Below are 26,164 nucleotides of genomic sequence, written 5' to 3'. Positions count from 1 at the left end.
ATAGACTACAATCTTAGAAATTAGGATCATGCTTACCTTGGGAGTGATTAAATGAAAATATTCCCTTCATAATAAATTATTGAGATGTATAATCATTGTATACTTTTTTTTTGCATGTCTGCTATTCTTTATTAAGACAACTTTTAAAATAAAATAATGATTAAATTGGTTTTAGTTAAAAAATACAGAAGGTTACCTGGTGGTTCAGTCGGTCGAACATCAGACTCTTGATCTGGGCTCAATTCATGATCTCATGGTCCATAGGATCGAGCCCCTGCGGGGTTCTGCACTGACAGCACAGAGCCTGCTGGGATTCTCTCTCTCTCCCTCTCTCTCTACCTCTACCCCACTCGCACTCTCTCTCTCTCCTTCAAAATAAATAAATAAACATTTTTTTTAAATACAGAAATTAAGTAAAAATATTACTGATAAATCAGGGCATGTATTTTGAGTAGACTAATGAGAGTGGGGTGGTGATCCATGTTTGCGCTATTTGATGTTTGGTTTTCCCAATAGAAACTGTCTGGCCCAACACAATATGGCACATTCAGATAAGAGTTAGAAAGGTGAACGGTAAAGGTGCAGAGAATGGCTCTATGAAACTAGATTTTCTTTGTGTAGAACTAAGTGACCTTTAGAGGAATGAAGCTATAGGTAGGTCTTCGTTCTCATGCCCTAACGCAAAGGAGTAAAATGGGCTAGATACCAATTACCAATGAACGTCCATTCCATCAGGAGCATGATACACGTTATGTATGTCTAGCACATCGAAAAGCCAAATAGAAGGCTCAACTTATGTTACAGGAACACCCCATAGAGCCATGCTTTGCAAGAGATATTTTCAAATGAGTACTTCAACTGGGAACTCACATATACTCAATTCTTTGGCATTAATAACTAAATAATAACTTTTAAATGTTTAAATCACTTTTATTAAAAAAATAGTTACTTTTAACTATATCTTTTAAAACCTGATCTTTTCCTTAAGGAAATATTTTAGCTCCATTTTTTTTGCAAGAATAGGCCTGTCACTTTTATTTAAATATGTATCTGTTCACATTGCACTCCACAAAAAGCCCCAGGCTTGCAAATGCTCCCTAACAAAAATTGAATGACTAATTTCACTATTGAAAACAACTAAAATGTTCACTCCTTTATTTTTTTTTTAATTTTTTAAATGTTTATCTATATCTGAAGGAGACAGAGACAGAGCATGAGTGGGGAGGGATGGAGAGAGAGGGAGACACAGAACCCAAAGCAAGCTCCAAGCTGTCAGCACAGAGCCTGACGCAGGGCTCGAACTCACAAACCATGAGATCTTGACCTGAGCCGAAGTTGGACGCCCAATCGACTGAGCCACCCAGGTGCCCCAAATGTTTACTCCTTTAAAAAAAATCTCCATAATAATCTGTAAATACTAATGAAAATATTTTCATATTCTTGAATTAAGCAATCATATGCGCTTGGGTGGCCTGACAGTGTGCAGAGTAAGTGCTCCTGGTCTGCTTTTCATGACATCACCAGATAAGAAAGGTGCATTTATCTTCAAATTCTGTGGGATTAGGATTAAATTCTCTGGGTTTAAATAATCAACCTAATAATTTGAATGTGGCTTTGAAAAATTATTTAACCTTATCTCTTTGGATTCTTTGGATTCTTCTGTCTGTAAAATAAAAATAAATACCTCCAAAATTAAGATTAAAAAAGAGATGCCACGGAAAGTGCTTCATACAGAGTCTGACATTTAAATTCTAAAGAATTGTTAACTATTATTATTTTTATTATCTTATTGTATCAGTCTCAGTACATTCTGTTATTCTGTGGTAGGTCCAATTCACCAGAATTATATTAGATTCTGTACTGGTGGATTAAGAAAAACTTTGGACCACCTTCTCCTGAATTTAGTAGGTGGCTCAAATAATCAAGATATGTTCTAATTGTTTGATTGACACACCAATACTTTTCTGCACTGTGAATTCTAACAGGACGAGTACTGTGTTACTTTCCGTCCCTTCATTGATTCAGTCATTATCAAGAATGTGTCTATTATGAATTATAAGGAAGTTGGGAATAAATATGGCATCGATTGTATTCTACAAGATCTTACAGTCCAGTGGGAGAAGCAAAAATGTGTGAAACTAATTTAGTAGTAGTAGAAAGAAAATAAATATGATAAAGTCAATTAAAAAATAATAATATCTGATGAATCAACCATTTTACAGTTGGAGAAGGAGATTCCCAAACTAAAACTCATGATTTCCCAAAGCCCTCCTAATCTTCCTCTGAACTGTATGGCCCCTCTGCCTCTGTTGACTGAGCCCTTACTCCCTGTCTTTGTGGCTTTCCAACTACTTCAAACCTGCATCCTGCTTTGGAGTCATGGCATAGACAGCATTTGCTACTTTTGCTTACCCAGCACCTATTTCCCCCACTTTCTGGTAACAGCTTCCCTTATAATAAAAGCATTAAACCATTAATTGCCCCCAGATCTGGTTAGAACAGAAAGCTAACTGAAATGTTTCAGTTACTAAAGAAGAATTGGAACTTCTATATTCATTATTTTTTTATGTAGTTAGAATATTTCTAATTGTGGTAAATACGTATAACTTAAGCTGTGCTGTCTTAACTATTTTTAAGCATCCAGTGGCATTAAGTTTATTCATGTTGTGCAACCGTCACCACCATCCAGCTCCAGAAATTTTTCACCTTCCAAACTGAAACTCCGTACCCATTAAACACTGATTTCTCATTCCCTCTCCTTACCTCAACCACCATTCTGCTTTCTGTCTCTAAAAATTTGATTACTCCAGATACCTCATATAAGTGGAATCATACAATATTTGTCCTTTTGTGAATGGCTTATTTCATTTAGTATAATGTCTTCAAGGTTCATCCCTGTTGTAGAGTGTGTTACATTTCCTTCTTTTTTATTCCACTGTGTGCATACAGCACATTTTGTTTATCTGTTCATCCATCACTGGACACTTGGGTATTGTCTACCTTTTGGCTATTGTGAATAATGCTGCTATGAATATGGTTGTACAAATATTGATTTAAGTCCCTGTTTGCATTTCTTTTGGGTGTATATACAAGAGTGAAATTTTTGCTAGATCATATGGTAATTCTGTATTTAATTTTTGAGGAATAGTCTTACCATTTTCCACAGTAAGGACACCATTTTACATTCCCATCAACAGTGCACAACATCTCCTTCACCAACATTTGTTATTTTCTGGATTTTTTTTCTTTTTTTGAGAGAGAGAGTACACACACATACAGATGGAGCACAGAGGGAGACACAGAGGGAGAGAGGGAGAGGGCACAGAGGGAGAGGGAGAGGGAGAGAGAGAACCTTAAGCAGGCTCCATGCCCAGTTCAGAGCTCATGGGGTGCAATCTCATGACTGTGAGATCATGACCTGAGCCGAAATCAAGAGTCAGATGCTTAACCAACTGAGCCACCCAGGAACCCCTAGATTTTTTTTTAAATTTTTTTTAATGTTTTTATTTATTTTTGAGACAGAGAGAGGCAGAGCATGAGCAGGGGAGGGGCAGAGAGAGAGGGAGACACAGAATCTGAAGCAGGCTCCAAGCTCTGTGCTGTCAGCACAGAGCCCGACGCGGGGCTCGAACTCACGGACTGTGAGATCATGACCTGAGCCGAAGCCGGACGCTTAACCAACTGAGCCACCCAGGCGCCCCTGGATTTTTTTTTATAATAGGCATCATTGGTGAATAATAAAATATTTTTAATATAGACAGAGACACAATGTGATTTTTACCTCAGACACGTGCATATAGAATATACTTGCATAAAAACACATAAACAAGGGCACCTGGGTGGCTCAGTTGGTTGAGCCACCGACTTCGGCTCGGGTCATGATCTTGCAGTTCATGAGTTCGAGCCCTGCATCGGGCTTGCTCACCTCAGAGCAGAGTCCGCTTCAGATCTTCTGTCCCCCTCTCTCTCTGTCCCTCTCCCACTTGCGTTCTCTCTCTCAAAATAAATAAAAATAAATAAAACATTTAAAAACAACCCACATAAACAAATATAACAAAAATCAATAAATCTTTTTGGTATTTTGCATATACTACATGCTAATGTTTTGATAGTATTATGATTTGGTATTCAGTTGCAGTTATTATTTTATATATTTGGTTTTATTTTTCATTGAAGGATCTGATGTCAGTGTATAGTTTTTGTATGAAATAGAGTCATAGTCCCTTTCTTATTTCATGGAATCCTAGAACAAGAAGGACCTTGTAGTTCACCTGTTGCTAATCCAGCTTGCTCACCTTGCTAGCCTGTGGTTTTGAAATACCCAGGACTAGGAGAGGTAGCAGCAAAACCAGGAGGCTCCTTAGTCTTTCCCTTGGGGTTTTGTACTCTTCACCATGACTGTCCGTAAACATCAATGGCGCGTAATTAAGTATAGATAGAGGCATGTGGGCTCAGGAAGCAAAAGACAACAAATGTAATTTTGTTAACCTGCTCTTTAGCAAATATCCTTATTGGCAGAAAGAAAAACTTAATGTGTAATTAGATCTTCACCTTCATGGATTTGGAATGCCTGCAGATACATTCTGTGTGGTTTATGATGATAATGTACGTTCAGTTGGTTTGAAAGGTCTCATTACAATCCTGTCTGAGACTCATCCATAATCCTATAGCTGTGACAGAAGTTAAGACTGAGATTCCTGAAATCCACTCCATTACAACACATATTTCAGTTCGTAAATCCCAGCTCTTTCTCCATTATACATCCCCCTCCCCCTACAAGGCTGCCTTTCACTTCCTCACTAAATTCACTGGAGTGACAGTAAGCCACCCCATCCATCGTTCACCTGCCTCAGTGAGCTAAGGTGATAAATCTCCATTTCCCTGCTGAGAGTTTGACACCCAGGGGCCCTCCCTCTTTTGCAATTATAATGCTCTCACAGCCTCTTATGATTAGAATTTCTGATTATGTCCAAATCACATGTGCAGCAAAACCCACATAACAACTTGCTAACTTCTTTCCATTTCATTATAAGTACACCATGCTTTTAAAAAATGATATTAATGGGCCTCATCCTGGAAGGGCAATGCCATGTCCTTTTAGTGTTAACACACTGTGCATTTTGCCCCATCATGTCCATTTACATTGAAAGTTGTTTTAACCCCAGGAAGATAGCCTTGTCTTTGGAGTACTGTTTGTCTCAATGTCTAAGAGGCTTTGTAAAGCTTGCCTAGGGATATTTTGCATTTGTCTTGGTTCTAAATATGGTGAGGATGGCAATCCGGACTCAAAACATATGGATTGAATGGAAAAAATGTTTTTCTTTGGAAAATAATGTCAACTTGAAATACAGATTATTTGCGTCTTTTATGAGAAAAACAAAGCTGACTTAGGTCTTGAGGACCTAAGTGCACATTCTGGCAAAAGGGATGACTAAGGGATAAATGAAAATAGGATGTTTGCCCTACAAGGGTAATAATATCCCCTGGGGATTTTAAGTTTTATGATTAATTTTTCATTGGTTTTCATGTAACTTATTTGTATGAATGCTTGATATTCTATTATACTTTAAAAGAAATATTTTAGTGTGACCATCTGAGAGAAGAAAATGACAGTCCTACTGTGCAAAATGCCAGAAAATCTATAAAGTACATTTGTGATTCTATGTTTATACCAGTATTAGAACTTAATATACTTGAGTGTAAACTATATTTATATTGAGAAGTACCTTTCAAGCAAATTTTATTGTTAAATCAAAGATAATAAAAAAGAAACATTTTTTAATTCCTTGAACAGATCACGTTGCTTTACTTAAACAAAGCAAATTTTACTACCACAGGAAAAAAAAAAAGCCTGTTATTTGAAATGTATTTAATTTTTAGGAAAGGTGATCTTCCTAGCTTTGAACTCTTGGTACCAACCAACTTCCAACTTCTTGGAAAGTAAGAATTTTTAATATTTAGGAACAGACCCCTGACTTATTCAGAATATCTGGAGTAATCAATGCCAGATAAAGGAAAAAGGCAAAATTCCCATCCTCCCTCATAATCCCCAGACTATAAATAAACATTAAGAATGTTTTCAGATGTACAGAACACAGTTGATTACAAACGGTGCTGTGGAGTGTCACTACTTCTGTCATCACAGAAGGACTCTCACAGACCAGGTAAGAGAACCAGAAATGAAACGATAGTAGCAGAGTACCAAAGTCAATGACACAGTCCCTGCTCTTGTGGAGTCTACAGTCTTGCATTGCTTCATTAAGTTTGCAAAGTCTACTGTATCTGTAGATAGTGGTACCTAACACCGTGATGCTGGATCAGAAACATCATTAAATATATGCCATTTCCTCGGTGCTGACCTCACTGCAGTCACAGTGAATTTGGGTCAGGGTCTGAAGACACACATGCATTTATATCTCCGTGCCTTTATATATGTTTTCCTATAGATTATATTGCCTATATCTCTTTTTATCTACCTACTTCTTCCTTAAGGCACAGTTGATTGTATATATAGCATTTGTGTATTATTTGTAAACGAGATGTCAATTAACGACTACTTATGGTAGAGAGATGGTGATGCAAATTTAAAGTGGTAGAAATATGTATGCGGTCTCAGCCTAAAAAGGAATGATCTATCTGGCCTTTTGAGTGGCGGAATTAAATCAGTATCAGAAGTGAGTTGAAAGCCCCTTTCAGGGCTTCCCTGATGTTCTGTCAGCTTCCTTGATTGAATTCACAAAGACTTCCTTCTACATCCTTCCTCTTCTCATACCCATTGCTCATCTCTTCTCACCGCATTATCCTCACCAGAGCATCCATAAATAGTGAACGGTATTAGTAGAATGAACATAGACAGGGTTATCAGGACTAGGACACTACAGAGCAACTCAGTATTCTCAAAAAAGAGATACTTTTAAGAGAAATAAAAGTTAAGGCAATGGGAAGTGTCTTTAGTATATATTGCACTGCCTAGAGCAAAAGCAGAAAAGGGAAGAAAATGCATTCAAGATCAAGGAAGTAGCATGTGTGAAATCATGGAAGAATAATTACACCTAACCGTCGAGGAGGAAATTCATGATGGCTGGAAGAGAGCACAAAAGGTAATGTTAGGACACAAACCTGGAAACGCAAGCAGATGATAGGGCATTTGGGTTTCATTCGATTGCCAATGGGAGCTGTTAAAATGTTTACCTAAGGCAGTGATGCAATTTGACTTGTGTTTGAAAGAATAACTCTGGCAGTATGTGGAGGGTGGACTAGAAGGAACCTGCTGGAGGCAGGGAAAGAATCCAAAAGATTTTTGCAGGAATTCATATAAAAGATATTAAATTCCGTATCTACTTTGTATATCCTGGTATATTATAGGCACTCAATAAATATTTTTAATCCAATAAATAAACTAGAACATGAAGTTCCCCCACAACAAAGATTCGTGCACTACATCTACATTATCATTTTAAAGTCCTAAAAGGTGACAAGGGTTATTCTTTGATAAAGAAGCCAGAAAGTTTTGTATTTTTGTTCTTTTTATACAACTCCTAAGCAGATGAGTATTAAATTACTGACTACAACCCTCTTATTCATCACCTTTGGCTTCCCTGACCATAACATCTCACCTGACATTTGCAGTTATGTATCAATTCAGTATGCTGCAAGAATTCTTAGACAATCTTGATATTTAAGGCTTCTGCTGATTTTCATGAGGTCTCAGTAAAATTACATCAGCAAAATATCATGGAATATCATCATTCACATGCCGTTGTTCTGCATTCCTCTGTAAAATGGGAATATGGGGATTAACTAAATTAAAATTGATATAAACACTGAATATTATTACGAGACTCTTATAAAGCAGATGGATGAGCATATGTGCTTAGTTTTAATTGTTCTAAAGATAGTACCTAATAAGATGCTTTGAGCCAAATGTTATTTAAAAATATCATTGAGCGTATTTACATATTTTCCTTTTACATATATCACTCTGAATTTCCTTCCAATCTGTTGTGAAACTTGATAAATAGTAACAACAGATAGGTCTTTAATGTCTTAATCAAGTAATCATGGAACATCATCTTCAAATGCAACTATACGTGTCCAGTGCAGAAATCTCTTCAGCCACTTCCCTGACAAAATCATCTGGGCTGTCCTTGGAAGAAATATTCACTCTTCCGTGAGCCCGCCTGATTTTGAACCCAGTGCTCTACTGAGTAGCTTCGATGTTCCGTCTTCTGAATGCCATCTGAAGGAACATCGTCTGCAGCTTCTACTCCCCAGCTCCTACTCCACGGTTCTTCGATATTTAAAGAGAGCTACTATATTTTTTCCTGTGTCTGGAAGCTGCTGCATTAGTTCAGGGGTGAGTTAACAAGGCTAATTAGAGTCAGTCTTGGAAGAAAGGAAATGAGCATCGTGAAGGATGCTTTCTGTTCTCTTCCTATGTGAGGGTAAAGGAGGTTCAAGATACCCCAAACATAAGGAGTTTTGATTTGGAGCAAGAGAAAAGGATATACCATTCATAGAGGTAGAAAGTCAGGAGCAAGTTGGCACAATGGGAAATTCTTTGTCTCCGAGGAAGGGACAGGAGATCCCATGAAACTCATTCTTAACATGATTGAGAAGCACTTGACGTTGGAAACAGGAAACTTCAGGTTTCAGGGCTCACTTGCATGTGTGTGTGTACGATGACTGAACCACTGTTTCTTGCAAGATCCTCCTCAAGTGTTCTGCATCATTCTGATGCTCTGATGTAACTTGTGAATTACAAAACCGGCAGTCCCTTGGGACCATAAACCCCAAGCTCCTCAGAAGAACGGGAAAGCAAATCTCCTGAGTTTGTGTTCTCATTTTTTAAATCAGTTAACAGACTTTTACACAGAGTCTATATTATCTCAGTTCTACAACATGCTTGATTTGCAATTTCTGAGGCCTTAGAGAACAGTCATGTTTTCCTGCCTAGATGGTTTCACATATTACACTAATCAGCCTCCTTGGGCCAATATAATTATGCAAAATTAGTTGGTACCTTTATTCCTTGGCCTCCTCCCCTGGAGTCATTTTACTTTGAAGTTTATTGTCTTGTTCCAGCACTAGTATTTAAATAATAAATTCAAAATTCCTAGGAGAATTCATTAAGAAATATCTGCAAAGTACTTTTAAAAACCTATGATAGGGGCGCCTGGGTGGCGCAGTCGGTTAAGCGTCCGACTTCAGCCAGGTCACGATCTCGCGGTCTGTGAGTTCGAGCCCCGCGTCAGGCTCTGGGCTGATGGCTCGGAGCCTGGAGCCTGTTTCAGATTCTGTGTCTCCCTCTCTCTCTGCCCCTCCCCCGTTCATGCTCTGTCTCTCTCTGTCCCAAAAATAAATAAAAAACGTTGAAAAAAAAAAAATTTAAAAACCTATGATAAATGCACTGTACAGCACTGAGGGAGAAGGGAGGTATCTGAAGCGAGCAAGATTAGCTGAACCAGGCCTGATGATCTATATAGTGGCAGACAAACATACAAGAAAAACAGCCAAGCCAGTAGGACTTTTTAAATGCATCTAATAATGATCTTGCCAAGTGCCTGCTTAAAACTCCAATGACTGCTTCCCATGAGCCTTCCTTGAGATGGGTTATAAGACCCTCCAATACCCTCCTGCCCCTCCTCTCTCACCCCTTGCCATTCTGCAGACAATGTGCTATAGTCAGATTAGCTTTGTGATCAAATGCACTTTGCTCTCATTGGCCGGCTCTAGCTCAAGATATGCTTTACTCACTCTCCTCACCACATTCCTCAGGCCCATTTAAGATTTGCTATCTGACCACTATGTCTCAGGTTCTAGGTCTTTTTGTCCATGAAGCTTCTCCTTGAATTCCTTTATACTAGATAGGCTGTTGTTTCTGCTCGTCTCTTATAACCCTTTTAATATAATAGTAATAGCTCTCTGCTGCATTCTTGTTTGGATTGTCTGCCTCCTACCCATCCTCAACTGGAAGCAGAGAATGTTTCGTTTCATCTTTATATGCCAAGAACTTAGCCCAATGCCTGGTAAAAAGTAGGGTTCCAATAAATATGTGTTACATGAATGAATGAATGATGAATGAGTTGCTAACAGAATGGCCCTTAAAAAAATCAATCTGTGTCTTAGAACACACACACACACACACACACACACACACACACACACTCACCCAATATTTTCTTAAGTTTCAGGACACCTTCTTATGCAGGAATTAATTTATGTAGTACCCTGTTCTGACATTTATTATTGAAACAGTTGAATCCTGAAAAAACTCCATCGACTAGTCAACATTTATGGGGACTCTGTTAAATGTTTAACTGTGAATTAAAGTTTTCTGGCTCTAAGCCAGTGAGGATGCAGAATAGAAGTTGAGTACTTTCAGTGATGTCTTAAGGTTTCCACAACAGTGTGACAAGTTTAGTAGCAAAATGCTAAATGCTTATCACAAAATCAGTTTCCCCCAAATTCTAGCAGTATATGTGTCCCCTGTTACAATTACAATCCTCTTCCCTTTCAAGACCCTTCTCTCCTGAACTTCCTTTGGTTCACCTCAATGCTTAAGTAGACGGAAGTCTAATTAATGCTCATATGATTTTCTTGCAAGAAGTTGTTTGGTTTTGTGGTTTATTATGAAAAATAATTTTCCTAAATTTTGATGTATGGATAAAGTTCTAGTGATCTTATAGATGATCTAATATCATTATAACCCAGAGATATTGTAGTACAAGCTCTGGCAGTTGTTTTTTTTTCCTTTTTTGTAACGTAAGTTCCTGATTTACATTTTGATTTCTGAGGGATCTATTTCAAAGAGGCATCTACTGCAAAGAAACCTTATATAAACACATTGCCAGACACATGACTAGACACAGAGCCATCACACCTCCCCATACTGAGGCTCCTCTGTTTGAGATATTTATTTCAATAATTGACCATTTGGGCCACTTGGGTTTTTTTTCTTCCCATGCTTCAAATTCTGCTCTTATGTTTTAAATTCACCAATAAAGATTGAGCCCTTGAAACCCTAGGCCCCTACCCTCAACCTCAATGAAAGCAGAACACCCCAGCCCCTGTGTACAACCCTCATCCCTAAGGGCACTGTGTGTGCTATGTAATTTCTAGATGTTGTAAGTAATAAACTTATATATTTTTTTCAATGTTTCCTGATTGTTGTTGCTGAAGGATATCTTGCAGTGATAGTAAGAACCACAGGATCAGTTCAGTTGTAACACTGGTTTGGAAGGAGAGATGTCTGTGGGAAGCTCACCGGGGCCCAGGCGAGTGCCCACAGGTATTTCTAGCTGATAGCATTACATTCGATAGCTGAGACCAGCACAAAATAGATATGAACTCAAATCTCAACCTCATCAGTTGTCGGGACTGCAAAATGAGAGATGTCTGGTGCACGATCTAAGGGATAAGGCAGGAGAGGATGTTTCATAAGTCAGATTATTATGTAAATTTAAACATATCTGTTTCTTAATTCTTAGAAATATTCTGAAAGAGAATTGTCTGTCTGTGGTGAGCTTCCCAACATGGAAGGATCTGAAATTATTGAGATTTGGTTACTGAGATAAGGAATGAATAGCAGTTTTAGGATGAAGGACATGATCACTGAGAAAAGTAGGTCAAGCAGCCAAGAAGTCAGGATGTTAGATAGATTCTGTATGTCAACACTGAATTTCATTAAGGATTATGACAGATAAAATTGGAAAGCATGCCAATGAACCTGGAAATAAGTACAAAAAAGGGGTGGCCTAGGGATCGGTGACATAACTCAGAGAAGTGGGTGGTACAGTAACAACTGTTAAGGAAAAGTAGTGTTTTTTAAAGTACTTGTATTTTATTAAGCATAGCAGCTATGTGAAAAATAATTCAGAGACACATCTATGAAGACAATATGTGGCACATGCTTTGGGGTTAACAGGGTCTCCACCAGCCTCTATTCCCACCAGCCTCTGTTCCCAACACGTAGGGAATGACTGTACTGTATCAAGTTCAATTTGATATCCCAAATGAATTATTGAAGAAGATCAGAGAAGGTCCCCCAAATTGTGGCACATGTGAATGATTCTTGAATACGACATTTTTTTTCTATGCCCCTTCTTTCATAATTTTTAGGTATTCTTCTAAATTCTGAGTATGGAAAAACTTCCTGTTCCTTGGTTTCTTTAACGCCTCTTCTCTGTTGTTCCTTTTTTTTTCTTAACTGGAAATATTTCAAGAGTATGTTCAGAATTTCACTCTCTAGTGAAGTTTCGATTTCTGTTCCAATCCAAAAATCACACTTGCACGTGCCTTCTTCTGTAAGGTCTTTGCCTACTATGCCCTTTTTGATAGTTTGCTTTATTTCTCCTTATCTTTGAAATCCTGGCTTAAAATATGCCTCCCTCCCCTGACCTCCTAGTTCCCTCCTAGTTCCCTGGTTCCCACACACCCCGTTAAATGCACTCGCAGCATGTAACTCTGCTCCTAGCATTTGTCAGTGCTAGAACTAAATGTTTAATGGAATAATTTTTTATTGTCTTCTGTCTTGACCACCACTGCCAGCATCATACTTGGTACTTTACATAGAGTAGGTGTTCAATCAATAATTACTCAATTACTGAAGAAATGCAAGAATGAATGAGTAGTTCAGCATAGGGAAATACTATTCATCCATTAAGGATTCTATCACTAAGTGAAGAGATTACAAAGCAGTTTCAGAAAATTACACCACTTTTGTTAATAAAAATAAAAATTAGGGGTGCCTGGATGGCTCAGTTGGTTAAATGTTCAACTCTTGACTTCGGCTCAGGTCTTGATCTCACGGTTCGTGAATTCGAGCCCTGCATTGGGCTCTGCTCTGACAGTGCAGAGCCTGCTTGGGATTCTCTGTCTTCCTCTCTTTCTGCCCCTCTCCTGCTGGCGCTCTCTGTCTCTCTCAAAATAAATGAACTTAAAAAACAATAAGATAAAAACAAAAATTAAATGTCAAAATATCTACAAAATGTTAAAAAGTATTATTTCCAAGTGATAAAATTAAGGGAAATTTTATTTTCTCCTTTTTTAAGTCTTAATTGTATACATTTTCTATAATTAACACGTATTATCTCAGGACTAAACTAAGGACTTTGACCTACTTCACTTTTTAGAAGTCCTTTTCCTTATTTGGCTTCTCTCTATTATTTATTTTTTTAAGTTTATTTATTTATTTGGAGAGAGAGAGAGAATGAGCACACGCACAAGCACAAGCCGGGGAGGGGCAGAGAGAGAGAATCTCTCCACGCTGTCAGTGCGGAGCCAGACGTGGGGCTCGATCTCACAACCATGAGATAGATCATGACCTGAGCCAAAAGCAGGTCAGACATTTAACCACTGAGCCACCGAGGCATTCCTGTCTTTCCTATTTATTTAAATATGTGAAGTATCTTCTTCCCAAACTGCCATACTGTAACTACCATCTTAAATTGTACAAGATTTTACAAGCTTTATATATTTTAGTTTATTTGGCCTTCACAGAGACTATAGAATACACGCAGAACAGGTTTGTTCCCATTCTGCAGATGGGTCTGTGAATATACTTTTATAACAGTACTTAGTAATTTCTTCCTTTCCTACCGCTACATCCTCCAAAGTTCTTATCACTAAAAAGTACTTACTCATATCTAAACTTAGAAAGGCAGATATTTATGTTGTTTTATCTTTGAGGAATGAATTTGTCAGAGAAGTGAGTCAAGATTTTATCCTACGCTCCGCTTTAACCATTTCACAAGAACTATTTAGGGAGTTGAAATTTCTGTGATTATGAACTTTTTCCTTCATTCAGTAAATACTGAGCAATTTGCAGAGTGCATTACAGTTACAAGGATGAAGTATTTTCCCTGGCATCATGGATCTTGCAGTTTATGGGAAGATAAGCACACAAGGAAACACACGATTAGATTTGGAAAAAGCTAAAGTGGAAAAAAACCCAGATGTAAGGAAAGAGACTAACAAGAAGGATTTCACTTAGATTGGAAGGGCAAGGAAAGGACTTTCTGAGGTATGAGAGAGCATTATCCAGGTGAAGAGCAGGAGGGAGGTGTTTCAATCAGAGAGAATAGAATGTGCAAACACCCTGAGGAAAGAAAGAGTTTGGACCATCTTGAGGAAATAAGAAGGGTTTGCAAGAGCAGAGAAAGTCAGCACAAGAGTGGCACGAGATGAAGCAGGGGAGATAAAATACATCTCTTCTCTTTCCATTAAATGAGCTTTTACTATATTTGCAGAAATCAGCCCATGATTTGTCAGCCTTTGTTATGATAAGTCAGCCTCTCTCATAAGCCCTTTCTATCGATTCCCTGCATTAACTATAAGATGAGTTACCTTCTTACGAAGAAAAGCCAACTTCACCTTGTTTATTGTCCTCACTTTGTGCACGGCACAGAGAAAATTGAGATTGTTATTGATGTAGGAGAGTATTTCTTAATTAGCAAATTACTAAATTATTATCCTTAGTATTTATCTTTAATTTTTATAAGTTCCTAGAACCTTATATCTATGATTCTATATAGACTTGGTAATAAGTATGTTCTTAATTAAGGTGTCGGGCAATTTATTTATGAAGAAATGAAATGACACTAATGAAAACTTAAATTGCTGTGGAAATTCCATAGTTAAAGGATACTCTAGCAGAATTTTGAAATATAAGAAATACTAACCAATTGTACATTTGGATTTTCATTTACTGGAATCTTAATCACATTTTATCAATATACCTTTCTCAGAGCAGAGCATATAAGCACAAAGTCATTTAGTGAGAAAAATAGATGGCACTTAGGAGTGTAACTCATCCAGATGACAGAACTGGATAGATTAATCACTTCTGTATATTTCTTTGTATATTCTGAATCCATGTAAAAGATGAGATTCCCAAGGGAGGGCATGTAGAGGCCATCTAAGCTTGGGGAAAGGAAACCCCTTGCTGTTTAGTACAGAACAAAGAAACCAGGAAGGAGAGAAATGCAATCACAGAAATAAGAGTATCACCAGAAGTGTCTGTGTAATTGAACTTCCAGACATCAGCAGTCAATAGTGCCACAGTCAATGTATACACTTATTCGTCTGTTTGTGAAGGAGAGAAAAACTGACAAATGGTCATTGGATTGGATTTAAAGACAACTTTTGGTGATTTTATAGATATAACTTTCTAAAAAAAAATCAAAATTTAGACACATGTATATTTGGGTGTTTGCTTAACTATCTCAGTTCTATAACTGACACATATTACACACTGGCCAACAGAATATTCACTTTGCCTGTAGATGGTAAAATGTCTATTATCAGTGTGACATATTAAGAAAATTCTCAGACTCAAATGCAATGTTAGGCTAAACATGGGGGAATTTTTATAGCTCAGACACTGTTCTTGCTTTGAGTATATTTGGTATTGCTGCTTTTAATAAAGAGTGTGTTTGCAGAACATTATATATATACCTTTTTTTAAAACAGAAATGAGTCTGTCTCAAAGACCACAGTTGCATTGTGAAGATTTATTCTCTAAGGGCATAAAACACATGTGATGTTCTTAACACTTCTATTTGTTTTTTAGGAATCAATTCCAGTTAAGCCTCCTGAGTCTTGATAAGTCAATTTTAGGTACACTTTTGGAATGTTCTCATGCTCTGTGATCAATGGTCTCAACATAAGAATCTTTTCACAGATCTTTCAAAACCTATCACATAGACTATTTGTGACAGTTAGCTAAATTAATTCTATAATGACTGAAGCCTGGATTTCCTTATTTGTGAAATTAAAACATATCTATTTTCTCTTGGACATTACCAATATAATAACAGTTTTCTTAAGGAAATACTATGGGTGTGGCCAAATCAATCTTCTCTATAATATCTGGTCTATCTGTGTCAACTGATAATCTGTTTTTGGAAATGGTCTCATTCCAGTTACTTCGCATGCATTCCCTCTAGGGCATGGAAGCTATTTTTGAAGACAGTGACTCCAAGGATGTTCACAAATGGCTGAGTCTTAGGGAAATCTACAGAGTCAAATATTTGTGTAGCACTGGCTAAGGATTCTGGAGTGCCATGGTACTCTAGGAAGAAAGCTTTATTTTTTAAAATTCTGATTATGAGCATCTCTGATTAACGGCAGAAACATATTTGCATATACTAGAAAGGCAGAACTATGTATCAAAAATGGTGAACTTTTAATAAGACTATACTTTTATTTATTATATTATTATTTTTTAATGTTTCTATTTGAGAGAGAGAAAAACAGAGTACAAGCGGGGGAAGGGCAGACAGACGGAGACAGAATCCAAAGGAGGCTCCAGGCTCTGAGCTGTCAACACAGAGCCTGATGTGGGGCAGAAACCACGAGGCATGTGATCATGACCTGAGCCAAAGCCGGACGCTTAACCGACTGAGCCACCCAGGCACCCCAATAATCCTATACTTTTAAACATCCTACTTTTCAATTCTTAATTCAGAAAAGCCAAGCATGAAAAAGTAACATTTCATGTAGTAATCAGTCCTTAAATTAGAAATCTTGATAGGGCCTGTTGGTCTGTTTGACATCATTTTGCCATTTGACTTTGGTATTTTAACTAGCATTTGCTCATGAATCTTAGTGTGGTAGCTACACAGACAAAAACCTTAGGTCATTAGTCTAGTTAGTTCAGTTAATTGAAGAATACATTTCTAATGTGAATAAAGTCATTAAATCTCCTAGAAGCCAATTGCCTTTGTTCTAAGGGCACAGTCTACACGGAAATAATAGCAAGTCTTTTTATTATGTGTATCTTTAGCCCCAAGGTAAACTCAGTTGAGAAAATGAGGATGACAGAGCTCAAACCTATCAGCATTAGTGAAAAAGCAGCTCGGTTCGTACATTCTTCTAACAATATATGGGAATACTATCTTCACATAGAAAAAAAACCACAATTATTGATGTCATAGCCTCTTGTAATTAGATCAATCATCAGTTGCTTTTACTTATATAGTTACATATCTATAAAAGTATATTTGTGGAGAAGAAAGGTAGAAAAAGGAAAAAAGATACATCAGAGAAAGCAATATTGTGAGATTGGGATAGAAGGGAACTTAGACAACATCAGTCTTCATTTTACAAAAGAGAAGACTGAGGGCTGGAAAGAATGAGTGAGTGACTTATCCATGGTCACGAGGAAGGATTATAGGAAAAAAAAAAAAAAAAAACTAAGAGTCAGTGCTGACTCTTAATTTTATGTCACTTTGACTAACCAACCATACCCAGATAGGTGGTCAGACATTCTGCTGGATGTTTCTGTGATGGTGTTTTTAGATGAGATGAACATTTAAATCAGTGGACTTTAAAGCAGATTACCTTCTCTAATGTGAGTACGCCTTCTTCAGTTAGTTGAAGGCTTGAATAGAACAAAAAGACTGACCTCCCCAAAGGAGGAAGGAATTCTGCAGAAGACAGCCTTTGGACTTGAACTGGCTCATCCCTGATCTATAGCCTGCCAGCCCACCCTGCCAATTTAGCAGCTTCCATAATCCCGTGAGCCAATATCTTGAGATAAATCTCTCACTCACACATCTTATTGGTTCTGCTTCTCTGAACTAATAGAGTAATGTAAATTACATGTGCTTACGAGTGAAGAGAATAGGTAAAAACATCAAGGGTCTTCCCTTCCAAACTCTTTTTTTTTTCTTTTTAACTCTTTGGATTGGTCCTGCAAAAACCAGAGCAATAAACATCTTCATGTACTACAAAGAGATGGCATTTTGGTCATGAACTAGCTTTCTTATCTTCTTCTATTATGAATGTTCAACTCAGTAGTCTCAACAAACCACATAAGTGTAAGGCTGTTCATTTTCTAAGAACTTAGCAAAAATTATCTTCGTATTGCAGAGGGGAAGGATCAGTGTTTTTAGCCTGTAGCCGGGTACCCAAATCACATAGGTATATGTGGTTATTCATCCCTCTTGCCTGTCCTATGCTAGTCTCACTGAGCTTGTCTTTCTTTGAAGTGTATCTCTAGCTTCACCTTGACCGTGACACTTTGTTTTTGGCTACAGCTCAGATGGAACTCTCCCTTCTCAAACTCCTTTTTCACTTTAGCTCTTATGTCCCATCATTTTCTGTCTGAGTCACTCAATATAGTGTTTAATCCTATTGTCTTATTCTTTTTTATTTTTTTTAGTGTTTATTTATTTTTGAGAGAGAGAGAAAGAGACTGAGTGCAAGCAGGGGAGGAACAGAGAGAGAGGAAGATGCAGAATCTGAAGTAGGATCCAGGCTCTGAGCTGTCCGCACAGAGCCTGACACGGGGCTTGAACTCACAAACTGTGAGATCATGACCTGAGCTGAAGTCAGAGGCTTAACCGGCTGAGCCACCCAGGCGCCCCTCCTATTGTCTTATTCTTTAAGATGAAAGAGAGACATTAATGCATAGAGAGTGTGCCTAAGTGACTTCATCCTGTAGGAATTGATCATACAAGTCGTGTCATTATGGGACTCAGATTTCAGCAGGAAGCATGATTACAGAAATGTGAACCTGGACTCCGCTTCTCGAGAATTTAGGTAAGTAGAGTATAAGATATGAGGAACCCAGAGCTTGGTAGGGGTACCAACATATACTGACATCTCCCTTATCCCAACAGTTGGAGCACCATGTCTTAGTATATAATGGTGCACAGAGTTACAGTCATTTCCCAGGCCTACTCCTGAACAGGGTCTTGAATCTCATACACAGTGGGAAGGACAAAAATAAAAAACTGGAACATCAAAGGCCCTTGCTTTTTGAAGCAGGAAGATTTTAGAAAAGTGGGAGCAGACATCACTGTCAAATTTAGTAGAGTGAGTATGACAGTTTGGCTTCCCAAAGGAGAATAAAAATGGAAATGGAGAACACTTTTAAGGGGCTTCATTAAGTGTTTGGTATAGCAGGCTGACAGAGCAATACTTTTCATAGCTGGGCAGACAATTTTCAGTACGGTGCAGATGTAGGGAGCTGCAGTGGTCTCTCTTGAGAGTCCCGCTAAAGGCCAGTGGACAGCCATGACAGGGTGTGGATAGTGGTGAAGTGGGAGTCATAGGCGGGAGACTTGGAAAGAGGAAGCCGTGGTGTGGTCTCCCCGCTAGAGGCAGCATGGAGCTACATCCATTAAGGTAGCAGCACCATTATTGTAGAATCAGTAGTAGCCAATAGGGATTTGGGGTGAATTATGGAATTTGAGGGCCCCTATGGGGGAAAATATGATGTAAACTCAAACAAAAGCAGAAGTGAAGAGTGTTGGTAAAATTCATGACCTGGCCCCATGTGACGTGCAAAAGAGCTCTTGGGGAAGTGAGGCTCTCCAAGGAGTTCTGTACTGTGGATCTTCCCAGCCTTAGTCTGTTCTGTTCTTAAAAACACTCCTTCTTTATTTATTTATTTATTTATTTATTTTTGCAAAAGTCTTTTAAAGCCCAGCACTACCTTCCAGCTCTGTGATTCCAGATGTTTCTAGGGTAGTATTAGATAACAAGCAGCAAAACTTTCATTAGCCCAGGGCTTCATTTTAGAAAAAGACAGCTTTCTGTCTTTACTTCTTTCTGTGTCTCCTTGAGAAAATGAGGCCCGATTAGTGAAGTGCTTCTGGGAGAATTCCACTGTCTTGCATTTAGAATCCCTTTGGGTGGAATTCAGGAAGAAATATGCAGGAGAAACCTCACTTTTCAAAGTGTGCCTTGTTTGCATGATGCTCATATAGATCACTTAGTATCAGTTATCCTATTAACCACAGCTGCTCACTGCACACTCTCTAAATGCCATCCTAACATGCATTTCATAGCATTTGATTGCTGGTTTTGCTGCTTTTCAGTTCTGAAGGGATGCCTATCTCTGACAGAGGCTCAGGCTCTTTATACATTAATGATCGTGGGGCTCGATGTCATGCCAGGAGGAAAGGCACAGGCTATACTTCAAACAGAAACGCGATTAATCTTAAACACATCAAGATGTTAAATTTTGTCTGGAGACATTACCACATCTTCATTAACATCCTGTTTCCTCTCCAAAATATACTGGAGGTTATGAACTATTCTATAACCCTTAGATATGTAAAACTCAGCATTAAAACAATGCCAGTATTCGAGTTTCTAGAGAAAAAAAATTAAGAAAAAGTCTGAGAAATTTTTAAACGTAAAACATCTGATTCATTATCATTAGCAAAGCATTTCTCAGGTTTAAGAGCATAAATAATATTGATTATAAAAGTATAGATCTTTTTATATTGCTTAACACTGTGACTTCCATCTTGTTCATACTCCTTTTGCCCCATCATTCACCCTAACGAAGCCAGTTGCCACGTTCTGAGCTGCCGCACGGACCCATGTGGCAAAAAACCGAGGGCAGCCTCTAGCCCACAGCCAAGAAAGAGTTGAAGTCCTCAGTCCAAGAGCCTGCAATGGACTTAATTCTATCAAAACCCACGGAGAAAATTTGCAAGCAGATCCTGCACCAGCAGAATCTTGAGATGATTCTGGTCCTAGCCTATACCTTAAGAGACCTTGACCTTGAGCTAGAGGACTCAACTGAGTTGTGCTCAGATTTGTGACCCACAGAAACTGTACGATAATAAATGTTGTTTTAAGCCTCTAAATTTAGGGATTAATTGGATACACAGCAGTAGATAGCTTATACATATTTGATAAAATGTTCCGAGTGGATATTAATCTTCCTCACCCCTAAATGATACCACTCATTTGGGGAGTTAATCATGAATTATCTTGCATTGTTTTCTTAGTGTTAACTGGTCATTTGTTAAACGGTGTTCTGCAGAATCCTAAGGGAGTTGTGTGTATGTGTATGCGTATGTGTATGCTTGAGTGTATGCGGTGTGTGTCTATTTAGGAGAAAAGTTTAAATGATGAAGCTAAATGAGCAGGGCTCTGGGTCCATTTCCCCTGCCTCAACTAGAACAATTCCTCCTTTACCTTCTAAGTGTATTAGGATATAACATAATGTTTAATTGGAGAAGAAAGGTGCTGTTTAAATTTTTTTTTTAATTATGTACTTAAATATTTCATGTATTCTGTCTTGTACACCATTGAATTTAATTCAGTGTATGCTTTTTTTATTTATTTTTTTTAAGATTTTTTTTTTAATTTTTTTTTTAACGTTTATTTATTTTTGAGACAGAGACAGAGCATGAACGGGGGAGGTCACAGAGAGAGGGAGACACAGAATCTGAAACAGGCTCCAGGCTCTGAGCTGTCAGCACAGAGCCGGATGCGGGGCTCGAACCCACGGACCGTGAGATCATGACCTAAGCTGAAGTCGGACGCTTAACCGACCAAGCCACCCAGGCGCCCCAAATTCAGTGTATGCTTTTTAAAAACCAGGAACTATGAGATACTTTAGACAATCTGGAATTTTCCTTCAGATATCCAAATCTAAAGCTTCCAACCTACATCTCTTAAATCCCACTTTGTACAATATACCCCAGTAAAATAAAGCTAGAGAGTCTGTAAATCAGGCAATAGCATTACCACTTTACAACTTAAAATTGTGATTAGCATGACAAATTTAGGGAATAAAATTGATTCTATGCTTGAATGACCATTTAAACTATAAAATAAAAGAATCTCAGAGTTGAAAGAGATCATAAAGGTTATGATCGTTGAAAATCCCACCTGGTATACTGACCTCCCTGTAAGCCTTTTATGAAATTGCTAGTCTCTTCTTGAAAAACTCCTGTAATACCAAACTAGAGATTTTAAAAACAAGTTAATGAGTTGGACTGAAGATATTATCCCTGAAAATCCAGAATTTTGGCTCATACATCCTCAATAAGAATTCAGTAAGCTTAATGTAACAGGTAAAGCCACTGCCTGTGGAAGTAAAACATCCTATAACAGGGTACCACACAGTTAGTACATTAATTCATTCATTTGTACTTTTATTTATTATTCTCCACGGCTCATACAAATTTTCAAAAAGGTTGTCTACATTCACCTACTCCTCTCCCCTTTCTCAACCTTCCATGCATTACTCAACACTCTACACTATATTCATCACTTACACCACTCCACTGAAATTGTTCTTGCTAAGATTAACAATGATTTTATATGACAGTATTTCTTCCTGAAACTCCCTTATACATGTTTCAACACTTAGAAAGCCAAATCAGCAAGATGTACTTTACCAGATACTGAAGGTAAAAGGAAATGAGAGCCAAACATAATTCCTAAATGCTCTGTTTTAATAACCTGGTTACCACCTCTTTTTTCTATCTTTATCCCAAGGAAATTTCTAGGAGGCTTGCTTAGATTTTCCCCTCTCCTTAATATCTCTTAGACCCCATTGTGATGATTTCAGGACTCTGTAGAGAAAGAACCAAAAACAAAAGAGAGAGAGAGAGAGAGAGAGGGAGAGATGTTTGCTGACGAGAGAGAAAAATTAACAGAAGCTTAAGGAAAGAGAGAGCAGAAATAAAAGGAGGAGTTTGATTGGGGGTTGAAAGTGAGAAGTGACAGGAGAAAGATCTGGGCATGGCTACGGTAGGCAAGGGACTTGATTAGCAGTTAGAAAAATGAAAAGAATGTTAAGAGGTGTATGTTGTTGGGGCGCCTGGGTGGTTCAGTCTGTTAAGCATCCTACCCAACTTTGGCTCAGGTCACGATCTCATGGTTCGTGGGTTTGAGCCCCATCTGCACTGACAGCATGGAGCCTGCTTGGAATTCTCTGTCTGTCTCTCTCTCTGCCCCTTCCCCATGCACTCTCTCTCAAAATAAAGAAACTTAAAAAACAAAGTGTGCATTATCAATTGGACCTTCTTTGTGTTCTAAAAGAGCACCAAAGAAGATCAAAAGATGAGAATTAAAAATTGTTTTCATCGGGTACACTATATATTCTTTTTATGTCACCTGGGCTGAAACTTGTAGGATCCCAAGACTGATTCAGATAACATATAATTAGTATCCTTATACTAGGGTAAAGGTGCCCCTTTCCTTGGTCCTGTGATTTGATATTTCCCTACCTTACCTCTCTGGCCACATCCAATCTTACAGGACAAGAAGTCTGTAGGGCCAATATAATGGACCACACAGAGCCATAACTCCCAAGTTCCAAGTACACTGAACCCTGTAACACTCTCTCCAAATGTCATCACATCTAGTTCCACAGCCCAGATGGTTATTTTTTGTGGTCCCACCTTCCAGAGAGTGGTTGTAACACCTCGTGTGACTCAAGGAGTGGCAAGAGACAATTGTTTGCTGAAGAGAAATCAATGGGTTTTGAATGTGAGGCTCTAGTTATGTGCATGCATGCAAGGCCCTTTGTAATATGGAATGGAAACAGGGATAAAAAGAGAAGGGATGTTGGGCCATCGGCTGAAAAGCCAGGAATTGGGGCCAGGGAGTGGAATACCTCATAATACCATTCTAGAATGGACTAAGGAAACCAAGAATTTCAAATTCAAACCTAGGTTGTTACAAAGTTTGGAAGATAGTCTATATTTTACTTGATAGTTTGTCAACTTGTTTTCTAACTTTTAAATATTTAATATTTATCTTTAAAATATTTTAAAGCATTAATAATTTCAATATGACATTTGGGCCTTCATTTCAACCTTTCCTCTGGGTCCTGCAGATGCTATATGTAGGCTTTTATGTTATTATTATATTTTGAATGGTGTGAGGGGGATGAACAAGATGAGAAAAACATTTGAGGTAGAATTTTATATACATGGAGATGTGAAACAGACTAGCATATTTGTCTAGTTTTACAACCTCTGCCTTTTGATTGATTGTTTAATCCATTCACACTAATGTTGTTATCAACATAGTTATGTTTATAAGTGCCATTTTATTTTTTTATTTTCTAAGTGTCTCATATCTTTTTTGTGGCTCTGTTTTTCTTTAACTGCTTTCTTCACATGAGGTTAATATTTTCTAATGTATCATAATATTTCTTAAATGAATTTTTTCACTATTTTTGAGGTTTTGGTTTGGGGTTTGAAGTTTTTTTAGTGTTAGCTCTGGATTTACCATACACATCTTAATTTATCAGAATTAGTTTCAGATTCATATTAGCTTAATTGTAAGAACACACAGAAACATCTCTCCTATATAGCTCTGTTCCCTTTTCCCTCTTTTTGTGGTATTATTGTTATATATATTATATCAATTAATTTTACAAACCCAGTAATACAGTGTTCTAATTATTACTTTATCGTCTTAGTCATTTTCTTAGCCCATTATAGCTTTGCTTCTACCCACCTCCTTTGTGCTGTTATTGGCAAATATATTATATTTCTATACAAGTCCAATAATAGACATATTTTTATATAATTGCTTTATAGATCAGTTTAGAGAAGGAAGGAGAAAATTATCTACTTATGCTGTCTTTCATAATTACAGTTACCTTTACGGGTGCTTTTTATTTTATTTTATTTTATTTTTTGTATGTGTGGATACAAGATGCCATCTGTAGTCATTTGCATTTAGCCAAAGAAATTTCTAGTATTCCTAATAAGGTGGGTCTATCAACAAGAAATTCTGTTTTGTTTATCCAGGAATGTCTACGTTTCACCTTCATTTTTAAAGACAGCCTTGCTGGATATAGAATTCTTGGTGAACAGATTTGGTGGGACTTTTTGGAGGGGTACTTTGAATATGTTATCCTATTGCCTTCAGGCCTCCATTGTTTCTGCTGGGAGAATCCGCTGTTAACCTTCTTGGGATTCCCGTATATAAGTAATAAGTCATTTTTCTTTTGCTGCTTTCAGGATTTTGTCTTTGACTTTTTAGCATTTTTTCTGTGATGTATCAGTTTATAGATCCTATTTGAAGTTTGTTTATTCTACTTGGGATCTGTTGAGCTTCTTGAATGTATAGGTTAGTGTTTTTCCAAAAAAAAAAAAAAAAAGAGGGAGTTTTTGACCATTATTTCTTAGAAAAATTTTTTCTACCCCTTTCTTTCTCTCTGAATGACATCATCACCTTAGGAGCCAAGCAGTTGGTGGGAGAGTAGGGGATGGGCAGTAAGTAGCCTGAGGTCTCCTCCGTTTGCTTTTCCTCAAGAGCCAGGGCAAGAGTGATAAAGTCCCTAATACTGTCAGCAGTTCCTTGCCCTAAGTAGAGCCTTCATTCCATGAGCAGTGATTTGGCAGAAGGAAGCCCCATCTGAAATTTAATATCGACAATAGGTACCTGGGGGCAAGGTGGAGAAATGACGATGTCCTGTCCCTCCCAGGAAGAAAGCCCCTTGACTGGGGACTGGAGTGAGAGAGAGCCCTTTGTTCTTTAGACACATCTAAAACAGAGTGTCTGCCTCACTGAGCTAAGAGAAGGCAGAAGGGAGGAATCTTGGCTCAAATATTACAGATTCATGCTCTTCTTACCAAATTTTCCCGAATAAGTTTCTTCATTTGCTATTTTCCCTTAGAGCCATTTTCAGAGTCCTTAAAATGATTGATTTTTGAAAAGTTTATACCAGTTTCCCTAGGGAACAGGTCTGCAGGGCTCCTGACACTATCATGCCAGATCATCCTGACATATTTGGCCTGTTAGGTGATCTACAAGCTGTCTGATGCTGCTGGAACATTCAGAGCATGTGTAGATGAGTCCAGAAATGTAAGAGACACACATGGAATTTATTCTTTTAGTAATAAATAGCTACTGAGGGTAAGCAAAAGAGATAAGAACAAATTTGCATTATAGAGCAATGTTTTAAAAAAAAATTAAAGAAGCTGATGAGAATTTTCAGTGTACTTTAGCCTCTGTGTCTCTCTCTCTACACTTAATTCTGCTGATGTATTAGATCATGATTCAAAAGAGAGAAGGAAAAGAATAGAGAAGAAAGACAAGAGATATCTTTGCTGCATTATAAATTAATGCTCTTATTTGAATATTGCACACTTTGGGAGGGATAGAAAATAAATGATAAAAAAGGAAAGAGGGGACTCAGTTAACTAGCCCAATCTGGAAAATGCTGTGTAGTGCATCTGTCTTAGATAGTCACAGCACACGTTAGCGTATGAAGGTTTATCAGAAGTACTGAAACCAAGAAATTTGCTTAACTTCGTTTATGCATAATTCTCAAACTTATTTATCACTAGGGCCCTTTTTCATGTATCAGCTATAAACTGTTCTCAGTACAAGTCTGTGATGAAATACAGTTTGGAAAATTAATAATATTAAAAGATTTTTAAAG

At 37.8% G+C, this 26,164-nt stretch overlaps 1 long non-coding RNA gene across 3 annotated transcripts in view; it reads left to right on the top strand.

Moving 5' to 3' along the window:
• LOC132679463 (uncharacterized) overlaps positions 1-26,164 on the top strand; it is a 477,892-nt gene that overhangs the window by 365,005 nt on the left and 86,723 nt on the right. The window lies entirely within an intron of this gene.

Source organism: Panthera onca, chromosome A2, assembly GCF_046562875.1.
Source record: "Panthera onca isolate mPanOnc1 chromosome A2, mPanOnc1 haplotype 2, whole genome shotgun sequence".
Taxonomy (NCBI): domain Eukaryota; kingdom Metazoa; phylum Chordata; class Mammalia; order Carnivora; family Felidae; genus Panthera; species Panthera onca.
The sequence above is the reverse complement of the archived record's forward strand: the minus strand, read 5'-3'. Positions and strand labels throughout refer to the sequence as shown.